At 38.1% G+C, this 17,783-nt stretch overlaps 1 protein-coding gene across 1 annotated transcript in view; it reads right to left on the reverse strand.

Annotated features, from left to right (window-relative positions):
* Positions 1–17,783, reverse strand: part of thsd7aa (thrombospondin, type I, domain containing 7Aa) — a 486,116-nt gene that overhangs the window by 233,217 nt on the left and 235,116 nt on the right. The window lies entirely within an intron of this gene.

A 17,783-nucleotide genomic window follows, 5' to 3' on the forward strand; every position in this document is an offset into this window, starting at 1 on the left:
TAGTAGACCATACAGATTGGAATTAACTAATTCCCCTCTTTGCTTACCAGGAGGTGACCCAAGTCTCCACTTGATTTTTCATCCTTCAAGTTACTGTACAGGAAGCAATCAAAGGATAGCTTTGCTTTTGTCAAGGAAATTATGGGAGAAATAACTAATCCCCTTGTCATCTTTGCTTATCAAGAGGTGACCCAGGATCCAGACTAATATATTTGAGTTTGTTACCTAGATGCATGCTGCAGGCACACCTTCATGACCCACGAAGAGAGTGCACCACATAACCTACTAAAACCCCTGGATGACTTAGTCCACTTTAGGGAGTGGTATATTGCTTTAACAGGAGTTATGGATCCCTCAAATTTTGCAGAAGACTTAAAAAACGCCCCCCCTAAAAAACGCCAGCTGTAGCAAATCATTCAAGAGATGGTGTATAGAAAACCAGGGTTCATTTACCATCTCTTACATAATATTGTTAATAACACCGGGACACTGGTGCATGAATCTTTTTATTGACTCACAGAAGCGAAATGAGCAGTAGCCAAACTCAAAATACAAAAAATGCTCAACCACAGCTCTTAGCCCAGCCTGATTATTCTCATACCTAAATAAGATATTTCTTGGCATTCTTGGCTATAGCTTTAACCTCCTTAGCATTACATTTTTTTCTCAAAAAACATGTACGAAATGTTGCATTTTTTGGCTTGAAAAATGACATTTCCATTAAATCTCATCTTTCTATTGTAAAACATGCAAAACACTAAAAGTACAAAGTCAGAAGTGCAGAAAGTATAATAATGATGCAAATAATTCTAATAATGAATAATAATAATAAGAAGAAGAACAACAACAACAACACACTGCACATATGCGAGTGACACTTTTGGATTCACTGACCGTTTCAGCTTCACTGCCTGAAGACAGATTCTTCGTCATCACTGCTGATGTGAGGCTCGGAGAAGAAACATCTACACCATTGCTCAGATAATGTTCAGGCCTGATGCTTATACAACACATGCCTATGCTGTTGCCTGAGTAACACTCGGAACTAATGCTTTTAGCATTGTTTTTACAGCCCGAGCAATGCTCAGGTCTAACGCTAAGGAGGTTAAGTTCTAAAATGAAATCTACTACTTGTTCCTTAGTCTCAGTCCCAACTAAAGTAGTATAAAACTCAACAGATACTCTAGCAGTGCCTACTCTTAGCATTGACTCCCAGAGGTGAAATGGGCAGTAGACAAATTCTGATTGATCTCATACCCAAATAAAATATGTCTTGGCATTCTTGGCTATAGCTTTAAGTTCTAAAATGAAAACTACTACTTGTTCCTTACACCCAGTCCCAACTAAAGTAGTATAAAACTCAACAGATGTTCTGGCAGTGCCCATTCTTAACATTATGAATAGTTCATTAGTAAATGGTGTAGTTCCTGATGAATTTAAAGTTCCATTTATCACACCATTACTTAAAAAGTCAGAGCTTGATCCACATACATTTAATAATTATAGACCCATTTTAAAATTATCCTTTCTCTTTAAAATAACTTCAGTTTCACTTTACACATCCATATTACTAACCGAAGGTTGTAAACCGGATATGGTTGCAGGGCGCTGGGCGCAGGGCGCATCGAGGTGCACGCGCACTGCCGCACTGCAACGAGCCCGCCACAGAGAAAACAAACACGAGAGGATTCAGAGCATATGTGAATCACATTACAGTACTACAGTACAGAATCCCCAGACGTCCAAACTACACGGTGTAAACCGGATATGGACGCAGGGCTGAACTTGCTGTGCTCCACTCTGCCAGCAGTCGGTGTCAGCAAAGGCAACGGAATCACGTCTCCACAAAACGAGACCGCTTTACTACAGATATGCGTATGTAATTAAATGACATTACCCCAGACGCACCCACCCTCCATGATATGTCATCCATCCAGATATCGGACAGAACAGAAACTGATTGCCATTCCTGGTTTTCCGATTCGCTAGCAAATCGCGGGCTTACTAATTACAATATATTTGAGAAATTCCAGTCTGGCTTCCTCAGCAGTCTCAGTACAAATACAGGATGTATTGTAAATGTCATTCTAATAGCCTCTGATGAAGGAAATTCCACAGTAATTATGCTGTTAGATTTAAGTACAGCATTTGATACCATTGACCATTCTATTTTATTACACAGCCTGAAAAATTACATTTGGCTCATGGGCACTGTGCTTGCCTGGTTTAGTTCTTATTTATTCAATGGATTTCAATATGTACAGAAATGTGTTGACAGAAGTTAAATATGGGGTGCCTCAAGGGCTCAGTACTGGGATCTTTACTGTTTTCACTTTAAATGTTTCCATTTGGAACTATCAATAGAAAATGTTAATGTTCACTCGTATGCAGATGACACCCAGGTCTATGTGTCTTTTAGATCAAATGACATTTCTCTGATATCGTCCTTAATTAATTGCATCAGCGAGTTAAAGGAATGGATGGATGTGAACTACTAAAACAATTCAAAATGCTGCTGTAGGAATTATTAAAAGAACAAGAAAATACAAACACAAACTCCAGTTCTCAAGTCCTTACACTAGCTTCCAGTTAAGCTTAGGGCTGATTTCAAAATCCTCCTTTTAACATATAAAGTTTTAAATGGCTAAAGCCCTGCTTATTATCTGTACTTATCACTACTTAGAAACAAAAATGCACATTTAGATCAGGATGGAGGCCTACTTAAGATTCCAAGAATTGATACAATAACTGAGTTGTCAAGCTTTTAGTTACAGGGCCACAAAGCTGTGGAATGATATGCTGATAACATGGCTCTTCAGTCTAAACTTTTAAATCCAGGCTGAAGGACTCACTACTTTAGTCTAGCATACACGGACTAAAGCTGTTGATTAGTTGTGCATGCTGCATTTCTGTTTATTAGTCATGTGTATGGAAATATAAGTAATACAACATTTATAAACCGTCACTAACCCTCCTCTATTCTGTTTACCTTCTCAGTATCTAGATTTGGCACTAGGTGCCAGTGCTATACTTCTAGGGTGCTCTCCTCTGTATGGAAAAGTTATTCCAGATAAAGGGGCATTAGAAGCACTGAATGGAAAGATTCTCCCATTAGATTGGACGTCCAGCACAGACTCCACTACAGAAGACTGGATATGCGTCTAGCTGGCCAAGGTCTCCATGACTGTGACTATGTTTGACTTCATCTTTAACTTTCACTTTTGCACTTTTAATTTTCTACATTGTCAATTGGCCATAGTTCAATTAATTAATGGGCAGACATTGCTGGTTTCCATTTATATTTAATCAGCTCTCCATGTGTTTTAACAATTGCGTATTTTTATGTGTACTGTACTAATTCTATATTTAATAATTAGTATAATCTATACTTGTATTTTACCTGAGAATTCTCCAGAGCACTGTGCACCTGCAATAAGTGAACAGCACTATACAAAAAGAAGTTGTATTGTATTGTATCGTAAAGTCATAAACCATAGGGGCTAATAAGACAAGAAATCCCAGGGTTACTCATTGATTTCTCGACTTGTATCCCTATAAATTCAAGTTAATCCACCATAAAGGGATGTTCCACAACAACACTGAATCCCTCATTTGAATACATAACCTCTTAAGCAGGTGTTCTTCTTCCACTAGCAATGAGCTAGGGGGTGGGGGATCATGTGAAACATGTTACTTGGATGAGTGCCTTATGGGATCATCCTTCAGTGAACACAGAAGGAAAATTATATATCTGTAACTCACTTTCCATTCCTGTACTTAAGAGTGGAATATGTGACATCTTATCTGTCTCACCTCCAAAGTCCTTCTTCTTCTGGTCTCACACTGTAAAAGAAATGCAGCCACCAGCATGGTACTCAGTTTGAGTTACCTTCCTGTTGGCTCTGAGCCATAACATCTTTCTTCTCGTTTTTCTGTTAATTATGTACAGTAATCCCTCGCTATATCACGCTTCGCCTTTCGCGGCTTCACTCCATCGCGGATTTTATATGTAAGCATATTTAAATATATATCGCGGATTTTTTGCTGGTTCGCGGATTTCTGCGGACAATGGGTCTTTTAATTTCTGGTACATGCTTCCTCAGTTGGTTTGCCCAGTTGATTTCATACAAGGGACGCTATTGGCAGATGGCTGAGAAGCTACCCAACTTACTTTTCTCTCTCTCTTGCGCTGACTTTCTCTGATCCTGACGTAGGGGAATTGAGCAGGGGGGCTGTTTGCACACCTAGACGATACGGACACTCGTCTAAAAATGCTGAAAGATTATCTTCACGTTGCTACCTTCTGTGCAGCTGCTTCCTGAAGCGACATGCTGCACGGTGCTTCGCATACTTAAAAGCTCGAAGGGCACATATTGATTTTTGATTGAAAAACAAACTCTGTCTCTCTCTATCTCTCTCTCTTTCTCTGCTCCTGACGGAGGGGGTGTGAGCTGCCGCCTTCAACAGCTTTGTGCCGCGGTGCTTCGCATACTTAAAAGCCAAACAGCCCTATTGATTTGTTTGCTTTTCTCTATCTTTCTGACAGTCTCTACTCCTGACGCGCACTCCTTTGAAGAGGAAGACATGTTTGCATTCTTTTAATTGTGAGACGGAACTGTCATCTCTGTCTTGTCATGGAGCACAGTTTAAACTTTTGAAAAAGAGACAAATGTTTGTTTGCAGTGTTTGAATAACGTTCCTGTCTCTCTACAACCTCCTGTGTTTCTGTGCAAATCTGTGACCCAAGCATGACAATATAAAAATAACCATATAAACATATGGTTTCTACTTCGCGGATTTTCTTATTTCGCGGGTGGCTCTGGAACGCAACCCCCGCGAAGGAGGAGGGATTACTATATTGTCAAAGGCAATTAAACAGTGTTTTTTCATGCCAAGATCCCTACTCTCCTAATATTTCCTCTGTGTTATTGTTACTCTGTATACTGGGTCTGTGGTTTGAAGGAATTTGGATAATAAAATAGCAGTTCAAATGACTGTGCCACCATGCCACTCATATATACAGTACAACCATGGGCCATTCATACTTACAGCCACTACTGACTGTAATTTTCCCAATTCAGTACATCAGCTTTCACCTGTGATTTATTGATCGATCACCACAAGCATCAAAAAATGAATGACAATTTTTTCCTATGATGTAACATAAAGAACCAACTTGTGAACAACGAGTGTGGGGAGTCCCTAACACTAGAATTACCAGAGCCTACGAAAAAACTTGTAGATCCGTCCCAACTTAAATCGCTTCACACTTCTCCATCAGCGTCTTTTGTCTTGTAAATGTGTTGATAAGCAGCAAGCAGCCTACTATCACATCCCCACACCCGCTGCAGTTTTCTCAGCTCAAGTCTGTTTACCTGCGTGTCAGTTGCTTAGAGTTGTATAGAGTGAGAAGTCAAGCAAAATGACACCTTTTTATAAATACTATATCGTTATTTGGAACACATGCATTTCATGTTTATGTAAATACATCATTAAAACAGAAACGTTTTTCATGTTTTAGTAATAATTGACAAAATGTAGACATGAAGTGTATAATGTGGGGAGCCTGAAGTCCAAATATCGAATAAACACTTTCACAAAAGGTACAAATATAACAGAAAAAGTGCGCTTCTATTCAAGACTATAACTGCAGATAAAGAACCCGTGTTAGGGTGTGACAGTGACACACATTTGCTATGATTGCTTCGGTGGCGCAATGGTATCAGCTGTTGACTGGTAATCAAAACTTCATGGGTTTGACCCCGGTCGAGTCTGTTTTGAGAAGCGAGCTGCTCTTATTCTTTCTATCTTAGAATGAAAACATACATTTGATTTCAGTCTGTAACAGCCGGTGTAAATTTATCATACTTGTAAAGGTTAGCTTTGTTTTTTTTTATTCAGTTTTATTCTCTTAGTCATGTTCACGAAACCCACATCCTCATCTGACACTGCTGTTTTCACATAAAGACGCGCTATAACAGAGGTGAACTCAGATCATGGTGACGGTAGCTGCAGGTGTAAGCTGCCGTCGCTGTACTTTGTATATAAGAGCCAGATCGAATGTTATTTACATATTTACCTTTATTTATTTACTTACTTCCTACAGCATAAAGTCACAAGTAGACTGCAGAGCTTCCCGTGTACATATACAAAGCACAGCGATGGCAAAAGTGCGACGTGCATTCCTGCTCCAATGCAGAACCGTTGTCATGATTGACGTGCTTCCGGGTTGAAGAAAAGGACTTTTTATCTGACCCGGAAGTGATAAGGAATCATGGACTGTAGGATGGGAAACACTTCCGGGTCAGGGAATATAAAAGGACTGTGGGAAAGCCCAGACGCTGAGCTGAGCTGGGAGGAAGGGTGGCGAAGTGTCTGGGAGAGGAGGAGTGATTATTGGTGAATTGATTATTGATTATAGTGTATTGTATGTGTTGTGTGTAGTGTAGAGTGCTTTGTGCACAGTATTATTATAAAAAAAATATAAAAAAAATAATTCTAGTTTTACCTGGTGTTTGGAGTGGTATCTGAGGGTTCAAGGGAGCTCTAGCGCCCCCTACTGCTACATTACATAAACATGAAATGCGTGTGTTCCAAATAACGATATAGTATTTATAAAAGGTGTCATTTTGCTTGACTTCTCACTCTATACAACTCTAAGCAACTGATATGCAAGTAAACAGACTTGAGCTGAGAAAACTGTGCGGCGGGTGGGGGGATGTGATAGTAGGCTGCTTGCTGCTTATCGACACATTTACAGGACAAAAGATGCTGATGGAGAGGTGTGAAGCGATTTAAGGTTGGACGGATCTACGAGTTTTTTCATAGACTTTGGTAATTCTAGTGCTAATGAAGTATCAATTGATTGCTGCCAAGTACAGACATGTGAATGACGAGTAGTTCCTCATGGAGTTTCGGGATCATAGCTGCACACAGGGGGAGAGGGAGTGGGGGTGAGCTGCATGATAACAGTTGAGGGGCAGTTCAAAAGTGCTACGCGGCACCCTGAAAAAAGCAGTGGAGACTTGAATGTTGGTGTGTACCTGTCACACCAGTCCCACAGGGCCCCAAATGAAGTGACTTATTTTATTTGTACTTGACATATGGCCATTTGGCTGGTCCCAAAAGGAGCTGCAAGTCAGCACGTGACTGCATATATAAATATATTTGAAGTGGCATCATATATGATGTAATTTTCTATGTAAAGAATAATTTCCTGGCACTAGTCAAACTCATACTTGGCACTGGAAAGCCAATACCAGAAGAACACAAATAAGACGAAACATTCATTTTTTTGCTATTTTTGCGTCATCTCTCATGCTGCTTTTCCTGTTTTTAATCTGTAAGGGTAGTTACAAGAGATTAATATATTAAATTACAGCTTTTGTAATGCTAAAAAAAACACAGCCTTTAAGTTTCAAACACTGAGGTTGTGGGTTCAAATCCCGTCACTGACACTGAGATCATGAGCAACTCGCTTCACCTGTCTGTGTTCCAATTGGAAGACAAAATAAATGGAAACAGTTGTATGTCAGATGTTGTAAGTCGCCTTGGATAAAGGCATCAGTCAAATAAGTAAATAACAATAAATGTTTTCAGAACTGTACTTTGTGCAAAAAGCTGTTTTTGGAATTTTAGAACAGAATAGAATAGAATAGAATAGAATAGAATAGAATAGAATAGAAATTGGTAAAATAGTGAATTCAATTTTTGTAAATATTTTGCAAATAGATGAAAAGTTGTGTAAAGTGTCTTTTGTACTACATATAGATGATGTTAGATTTTTCTCATTTGCTTTTTATCACATTTTGAAAACGTTTTTCATGAGTTGCATTTTGTAATGTATTTTCTATCCATCTGCCAAATCCACTTTTCCAGGGCAAGATTGTGGGGCAACTGGAGCTTGTCCCAGCAGTCAGTGGGCACAAGGCAGTAACAACTTCTGGATGGTTTGCCAGGACATCACAGTGTAAACACACGTCAGGGCCAGTTTAGCTTCACCGATTCATCTAACCTGTATGTCTTTTGGCTGTGGGAGGAAACTGGATTGGACACGAAGAATATGCAAACTCTGTACAGGGAGCCCTTGTGGTGTGAACACTGGTCTGTCTACTGTAAAGCAGCAGCCACTGTGCTACCTTGTAAATTTTAGTTTATTGACAAGGCAGTTTCATATTTTTAATTTTAACACAGCACTTTCTACTAATTATAGTAAAATGCTGTACATTATCCATTTATGCAGTAATACTTATACCAAGTAAATGTGCTATATCTTTGTTTTTGTTGATTAATCTGTGGAAAGCACGTTGAGTTGCATGTAAATTAATGATAAGATGCTATACAAATAAAGTAATTATTATTATTATACTTTCAAAAGATTTTTTAAACTTAAATTTGAAGGTTTGTAAGATTTTAATACTGTAATGAGAATTAAAATGAATCAGTCTTTTGTTGTACGGTATATTACTGGCAGCACAGCTGCCATTTTTTCCATAGCTGGTTTACTGTTTATTTCTATAATGTAGCATACTGGGCAACCTTGGTTTATATGGTAATTTACTGTCAATAAATTACATTAGTATAGCATTAAATTAACAGTTGCTGTTAAACAGGTACCTTTATATGAATTAACAAAATTATTTTTTACAGTATTTTACTGGCAACACAGCTGTCAGATTTTTATTTAAAAAAATATATACAGTATATATTTTTTACAGTGACTAGACATGGTACCTGTCACAAACAGATAATAGAATAATTAAAAAATATTTGCTATCTCTTGACCAATGTGTCCCTTCGTTGCTTTTCCTATGTATCTGCGTGTGTGAACGTCTCTTAGCCAGCACTCCCTCTCTAAAGCACATTCCCAGAAAACCTGCATTTCAGAACCTGTCATTATTTTGGATGCACCTTTCTCGCCTCTTGTCTGTTTTTTTACTTGCCATCTTTGAAGGGGACTCTCTCAACATACCTCATACATCTTTACTCCTCCCTTGTGTGTCTCATACTCACACTTCCTCTTTTCTCGCGTTACCAAAGCCAAACTGACCAATCAGATTGCTCAGAGTGTCTGGACACAAAGAACTTAGTGTTTTATTATATGGTAGATACAGTATGTATATAGGACTATATATATAGTCCTTGTAGAGGACACTGAATGTTAGTAGTCTGATGAGAGTACTACTTTTTAGCCTGCACCATAAAGCCAGGTAATGTTATAAAGAAGCTTTTCAGCACTTTTGAGAGGATTGAATGGGACTCAATACAGAGGAATTCAGTATTTAATAAATGCATGCATGCCTCTGTTACAAACATGAAACTGTGAAACAAATTTTAATTTCAAAAGAGCAGTGGCCTATAGCATACTGCAAGGGAAATGTTCACTGTATGTGGCTAAGAAAGGAAATATTTGTGCAGGAGTGGCAAATTCCAGTCCTGGCTTTAATGCTATTTTTCAAGAAGGAAAATTCAAATAGTTCTCCATTGTGTTGTGCAAAGTTAATAGATGCTTATCCAAAATGAATTAGAGTGCCTCAGGTGGTTCAAAATTCTAATCTAATTCTCCATGATCCCTGTCTTTGAGAATCTTAGACAAGAAAAACATATTAGGATTGAAAACGTTTTCAAAGCACATTATGAGAATGCAACCGTAATTTACTATATAACATAACAAACCCATAAATTCTTTGACTTGCTTATTATTGTTTGTAAAGTTTTCTCAGATGGTTGTAAAATGGTTTAGAAAAGGTTTCAGCAGCCTTAAATCACCATTTAACCCAGGGGTCCTCAATCACGGTCCTGGAGGGCCACAGTGGCTGCAGGTTTTTGATCCAACCCAATTGCTTAATAAGAAGCACTTATTGCTCAAATAACACTTCAGCTTCACTTTAGTTGTATCGCTTATTAAGATTTTGAACCCTTATTGCTTATTTTAGTCTTAAACAGCTGTATTCTTGGTTTTTAACTGCCCCTAATTAGCAAAAACATGCAAATGACAAAAGAGACCAGCATTTCTCCATTTAGCTTAGGTAAAAAAGGTGTTACAACTTACACCTGTGTGTATTTATCATGCACTACAGGGTTTAATTAAATACTTGGAAGGAAAGTGAAGAGAAAAAAGTGAAGAACTGAGAATTACTCATCCATTTTAGCCTTCATTTGGATGATATCCTTAGAAAGGGGAAGAAAATCTAGGATATGAGAATTACCTGACATAGCAGAGTTAAAGCACTAACAAGCCATGAAATTAAACTATTGGCAAGAATTGATTTCTAATTAAGCAACCGGGTTTGAACAAAAACTGCAGCCACTGCGGCCCTCCAGGACTGTGATTGAGGACCCCTGATTTAACCTAATGTGCATGTACCTCTTGGATACTGGAGGAAACTGAAGTACCTGAAGCATAAGTGTAGCCAGTGGCTTGGGAAGGGAGGGTTACGGATTTCAAGTTTGAAACCCATCTAAAATATATTTGGCAACAGTTTTAATTGTTTGATCATAGTGAGAATTATTATTCACGTATTTCTTTTCCCCTGCAACTAATACCTGGCTAACCCCCTGACCTGAAAGATAAAACTAGATGCCTGAAGCTAAGCACTGCAACATTATGCCACAATTAGACAAATCAAACACTACAATAAATAAAAAGCAAGCTGATAATTACTCCTGTAGAAGCAATGCTTTTTTTTTCATTATCTTAACTCTAAAAAATTTTTTAGTGAAAATTTTGCAAGCCTTCAAAGAGGCAGCAACGAAACACCTTGTCTTAATCTTTAACACTAGAAATACCAAAGCCTACAAAAAAACTTGTAAATCCGTCCCACCTTAAATCCCTTCGTACCTCTTCTCCATCAGCGTCTTTTGTCTTTTAAATGTGTCAATAAGGAGAAAGCAGCCTGCTATCACATCCCCCTACCGCCGTGTTCCAAATGACAATATAGTATTTACTCTATACAACTCTAAGGAACTGACACGCAGGTAAACAGACTTCAGCTGAGAAAACTTTGTGCGGTGGTGGGGGGATGTGATAGCAGGCTGCTTGCTGCTTATTGACACATTTACAAGACAAAAGACGCTGACGGAGAGGTGCGAAGGGATTTAAGGTGGGACGGATTTACACGTTTTTTCGTAGGCTTTGGTAATTCTAGTGTTAAACTTACAAACCAAATATTTATTACTATGAAAGGCAAAATAAACAAAGTAACATCAGCCTTGGCATGATCCCATTGTTATTATGCATCAGTGTGAAGGTAAGTCCATTGAGATGTCCAAGAATAAACGTGGACTTTTGGCAGATATACATGATATAAATGCACTGACAACCATGTAGCATCCATCCATCCATTATCCAACCCACTATATAAAACAAAATGCCTCACTAAAGTGGAGTTAATTGGTGATCAGAATGTCTCAGAGTATTACATTTTTTAGTTTTTAGCATTTGTGTGAAAAAAGAATTACTCCAAATGACATAATGTTTCTTTTTACTTCATATTTTTTTATTCAACATCAGCTCATTTTTTACATTTATTCTGCACTATGAATGGTTATACTCTATGTTCATTTCACTTCTTGTCTGTGTGCTTTTCTTCTTGCAGCTACAATATGAATTTATCTAGTTAGGATAATGAACAGCTATAAAAACGATCAGAAAATGCTTAGATTTTGTCATATTGAATTTTGTTGGCTTGTTTGAATAGGACATGACCTTCAGATTAAGGGGTACATTTGGTTGCTCTTTTCTGCACAACTTTTTAATAGTGTGTTGATTAGTAAAATGACCTACAAAAGAGTACTCCTAATTCTGTTTCATTGGTGTTTAAGCGTAATGTACCAGCATTTATATGTAGTATTTAAAAAAAATAATAACCCGATATCTTATTTTCCTCTGCACATTGTGTGGAACGAGCAAATGTTGCCATGGTCATGGATTTCAAAGGAAGCTTTCTTCAATTCATTGTTCAATGTTGCCCTGTTTAGCTTTCATAATTAATTTTTACATTTTGAACTTGTAACTGCATTTTCCAGTTTGCTAAATACTGTCTAAAGTGTCCTAAACAGATGTGCTGACCTTTCAGCATTTGTCATCCCTTCAGTGTTGATGTCATTTATGTGCCCAGTAGAATGAAAACATGTAAATCATCTCCGGCACATTAGGATAGGCCTGCTATTCAGTAGTTACTAGTCATCAGCCACATTTCTCAATTGAATGAAAAATTAAAGAACAAACTTGATCTTTTTGCTGCTGTAGACTTGTTGATTCCCCAAATCATTCATACATTTTCTTTCACAGAATTCTTATTGCCCTCAGAGTAGTTTATAAAGTGATTGCAACTGGCAGTCAACTAATGGAAACCTGTACCAGACCTAAAAACCTTTGGTACCACAAAACTCATTTTGCCTGCAGACCAGATTCCACATACTGATTCTGATAAGATAACATGTGCCATGGCATCTATGCAGGTGTAATTAGGCCATCAGAGAAGTCTTAACTGTGACCATATTAGTGACCAACGGGGCAGGCCCATTGAATACAGGATATAACCACTCTTGTGTAATGGAGAGATTCCTAAAGTGATCAGAACTGGCAGACAACTAATGGAAAACTGTACCAGATCTGAAAACCTTTGGTACTTGAAAATCCATTTGGCTTGCAAAACAGATTCTGCATACTGATTCTGATAAGATATGTACATGGTGTCTATACAGGTGTAATTAGACCTTCAGAAAAATCTTAACTGTAGCTGCATCAGTGGACAACAGAGCAGGCCCATTGCATATAAGGTATAATCTCTCCTGTGTAATGGGGGTACATGACTGCAAAAGTAGTTCATGGCATAGATTCTTTATGCATCTGTCTAGGGCTTATGTCTTTGTTGCAAATATACAAGAAGAATACTGGCCTGCAGCTATGAAACATTGAGCAGAACACATTCTGTTTACCACAGGATGTTATGTTAATCTTCTGTAGGTAAAATGGATTTAAAAGAGCACAACTATTTTGACAATGAAATGCTGAAAGATGACCTACTGCCCCATCAGTGAAGCTGTTAAACAGAGCACTATATCTGAAAGATCACTTGAGATCCCACCTATGCAATTCATTCTTTGATATTCACACAGGGAATAAAACATAACAAAAGAAGAGATAATTACACTAAGATAAGATACAAGCAACAGAATAATAAAACCTAATACAAGATTCAATATTCACTCGAGCATAATACCACACCCAGTCACCTTGTTGTCTCCATTACCCACCAATCTCCACCAAATTGACTTTTCTTTCTATTAATCATTTGATCCTGCCAACTCTAAGCTTCCTGACGAAGGAGAAGGAAGGCCTTTTAAACCAGGGCTCATGGCTGCTTCCAGATATTCCACTGGAAGTACTTATGGGTTCCTAGATTAGCTCACAAATCACTGGTGCTGTTAAGCTTCCCCTAATAACACTAAATGTTCCTGCGCTTTTCCCCCACCACAGACATAATCTGGTGAGGACAAGGCTATATAATCTCCCCACTGGGCTTGCATGTCTACAACATATTTCCTGAAACCTGAAATACATTAATTGGATAACTCCCACTTAATTTTAATTCTGATCAAAACCTGCACCTTGATTGCAGCACCCCATGTTGATCATCTGCCAATGTCTACAGTACATGTGCACACTTATAGTATGTACTTTATATAATGTATTTGTCTGACTGGCTAACCGAAAAATAAAGATTACCTGCTTTTAAATAAAAGTTAGTATATGATGAAATCTAGTTAGTGGTGTCAAATTAGATCTCTAACTGAAATAGATGTGTTTTAACAAACCTGTTTCGATCACAACATCGGAAAGGTGGAATGCAAAATGCAAAGCTGAGCTTAAAATGAGTTAGTTATGTTCATTTAAGTAATTGCTCAACTAAAATTCCAGGAGATTTCTCAAAAAAATAGAAAAAAAAAATCACAGTTTTATTACCAGTCAGTCATATGCTTTATCATTCATGATATATGGAGCTGTCAGTGGTGCTGCAAGGGGCAAAGAAACAACGCACTGTCACCACAAATCTCAAGCTGTGCTGTTCCTGAAAAAATGACTTTATCTGTGCTTCAGTTGTATTTTTCTAACTAATTAAAATGACCTCTCTATCTTCAGGCTTTACTCTCTTGGTGTTCACATACACAGCTAAAGCTATGTGCACACACATCCAGCATTTTGCTTATTGGGGAGGTGTTTTACTTTGTCCAGATCAGCCAATGATAGCTCTCTCAGAAGTACATTCAAATATTTAGAGATATAGAGAGATGTCATGACTATCTGAATGGTTTAACAGTGGCTGAGAATAAAATATCAGGGAAAGGTTTCTTTTCTTTTACTTTTTAATAATTTGGCAAATGGCAAAAAGACTTCTTTCCAGACAAAACATTTGTTTAGAGACGTTTGACTAAAGAAACAGAAAGGTTTCATAACAAAACATTGTAGAAGTAAAGGCATTTATTAAAGGCTTCTATTAAGGTTCTCACTACAAAAATAAAATCTGCACAAAAATTTGGATATTCTCCTGTCTTTAAAATAAGATTTATGTTTTCTAATGCGTGTGTATGATGACGCCATTACTTTGGATGCAGTGATGTCATGTGTGCCATTACGCAGCAATGGGAACCATCAGAAAACACAAAATGGCAACAACCAATGAACAAAACTGCAGTGTAAACAAAACATAATGGAAAGGACTCTCCAAAAAGTACTACAGTCACAACAATATCACTTTAATACATCCCATACAAAATATAAAGATGCCCAGTATCCTTTTTAAGAGTATCATGAAACTAAAAAGATTCAGATACATTGTAAGATCCTCATAGGATAATATGTGGCTCATGCTATAACTAAGTGTTTGATGCAGTCCATCTGGTTTAGTGGTTAAGGCACAAATGTTAAACCGCCAAGACTGCTTGTTCATTCCATAAAATTGACTCACAAAGTGCTACTGAGCCTATCAATAAAGAAGTAGGTGCTTCAATTCACAAGATATTGTACTTGTGATTTGTACTCAATTTAAGCAAAGGCATCAACTAAGGAAAACTATCAGTTCTATCAGCACACTGGCAGATAAACCTTTGGAGAAAACTGGGAGATGCATGTAAACAACAAAACAAAAATGCAGAAAACAAAGCAAAACAGAAGCATAATGAGGGACAATTGTGGTTGAAAGAACATGAGGGTCAAAACTAAAAGTATACAATGATAAACATTGAGTTCTTCAGCGTTTTGGTATCCGCAGATCGGATAAGGATTTGAACTCATAGTTGTCCTTTAATCTCAATGCATCAATTACACATGGGTCATGACCTCAGAGGCCACACCCCTAGCAATGCTGGAAGCAGACCTAACGACGAAAATAAATAATAGTGGCATTTGAGGACACAAAATCATAGCAAATCATGACACTTTCCTTATGCTGTGTACATTATATTAACGTTTCAGACAAATATGTTTCCTTTATTGTTCAAAAATTGAATTAAATTACTCATTGGGAATGTCTGCTTTGTTTTGTGGCTCTTATACCCTGCAATTATCTCTTAAGGTTTGTTTGTAAGCTTCACTCTAACCAAACCATTTAAATTGAAACTGAAGAGTCAGTTATTTCTTTTTGGATCCTAGAACTTTGCTTCCTCAATCATATCTGAAGTTGGCTCCATTCTAGTTTAGTTTATTTCCGCTGTGGCAACCTCTAACGGGAGCAGCCAAAAGAAGAAGAAGACGTTAGAAAATGGAACATTTGCTCTTTTTAATTTTTTTTTCTGCTGCCCTATTGTAGTTAGTTGGAAGCTTTGAACATTAGGAAATGTTTATAAATTGGTGCCCTGTATTAATTATTCAGCAGGAAGCAAATAGAATTTTGTTATTGTAATTTTTTAAATTGACACATTGCCAATTTTGAGGGGTTTTTTTTGTATGCTTCAGCATTTATTGGCTGTGTTGTCACAAGGTAGCACACCACTGCTAGTGGCTCAACTTCCAGAATTCATGAAGTGCAATGTCACGGTTCTACATTTCATAAAATATGCTGCATTCAGTGCAGCACCCATTATTACGGACTCAAAGCTAAAATAATTTCAATACAGTGATACCTTGACTTACGAGTGTCCCAACTAATGAGTTTTTTGAGATACGAGCAGTCTCTTGGCCGATTTTTTGCTTTGAGTTGAGAGCTAAAATTTGGGTTATGAGCCAGCTTCAGATACCCCACCCCACCGCTAGTTCATGCAGCTCGCCACAGTGAACGCCGCAACATCCCAAGTCTCACTCGTTCACTTTAAGCAGTTAGCTCGCAGTGGAAGCTTCAGTGTTGTGCTCACATTTGTGCTTGCAGTTATTTTGCAAAACTTCGTTTTTCCAACTATGGGTCCGAAGAAAGTGAGTGCGAAGGACAGTGCAGAGAAGAAGAAGCGGATGATGTGCATTGAATTAAAAAAAGAAATTATAGAAAAACATGAGCCAGGTATAGCCGATTTGGTGAAGCAGTACAAGTGTAGCACTTCTACAATCTGCACCATACTGAAGCAGAAGGAGTCAATAAAGGCTATAACGCCAGCCAAGGGCGTTAAAATCATTTCTAAACAGCGGATATCTATCCATGAAAATATGGAGAAGCTGCTGATTGTGTGGTTGACGGAGAAGCAGCTTGCAGGAGATACCGTGACGGAGGCTATCATCTGCGAGAAATCACAAGCGTTTTACGCTGATTTGCAGCAGCAGACCTCAGGCAGTTGGCATCGGGCGAGCCGTTTAAAGCCAGTCGGGGCTGGTTCGAGAATTTTAAAAAGAGCACCAGCATTCACTCCGTTGTCAGACATGGAGAGCAAGCGAGTGCAGATATGAAGGCAGCTGAGGATTACCTCAAAACTTTGCAGGAATAATAGCGACCAAAGGATACATCCCCCAGCAAGCCTGGACATTGATGAAGGTGACATCAATGAGCTCATCGAGGAGCACTCTGAGGAACTGACAACAGAGGAGCTAAAGGAGCTACAGACGCAGCAGCACACAGAGGTTTTGCAGGAAATAAGTGACGGGGAGGAGGCAGAGGAAGTTATCTCTACAAGTGAGATAAAGGAAATGTTGGGAATGTGGGAGAAACGTTCAGACTTTATTCAAAAGAAACACCCAGAAAAAGTTTCAACTGGGCGCGCGGCGGCGCTATTTAATGACACTTGCATGACGCATTTTAGAAACATTCTGAAAGGGAGGATGAAACAGACCTCATTGGACAGGTTTTTTTTTGAAAACCCCTGCAGATGAAAGTGAGGAAGGTGTGGCAAAAAGGGCAAAAATCAGTGAATAACATTCAGTTATTCAGTTCAGCCTTTCTCCACCACCTCCGTCAGCATCTTCAACTCGTCTGATCTCCAAGGTAAATGCTGTACGTTATACTGTACTGTATTTAATAAAACCAGTTTATTGCAGTACATTCTATTGTATTGTGCTTTTATACAATATTCGTTATTTATAAGTACATTTTTCTTATTTAAAAACATGTAACAAAAAAATTGCAGTGTTTTTTGGGGGTCCGGAACGGATTAATGGCATTTCAATTCATTCAAAGGGGAAAATTGATTTGAGATAAGAGCATTTTGATTTACAAGCTCGGTCACGGAACAAATTAAACTCGTATCTCAAGGTATCACTGTATGTGTGCTTCCAGTAATAAACTTTTTCTGGTTATCAACTTCTAGCAATTCTCCTTCCAATTTTGTTAATGGTTTCGTTTTTGGTGACATTTTGTCTT

This window comes from Erpetoichthys calabaricus, chromosome 13 (assembly GCF_900747795.2).
Source record: "Erpetoichthys calabaricus chromosome 13, fErpCal1.3, whole genome shotgun sequence".
NCBI lineage: Eukaryota > Metazoa > Chordata > Cladistia > Polypteriformes > Polypteridae > Erpetoichthys > Erpetoichthys calabaricus.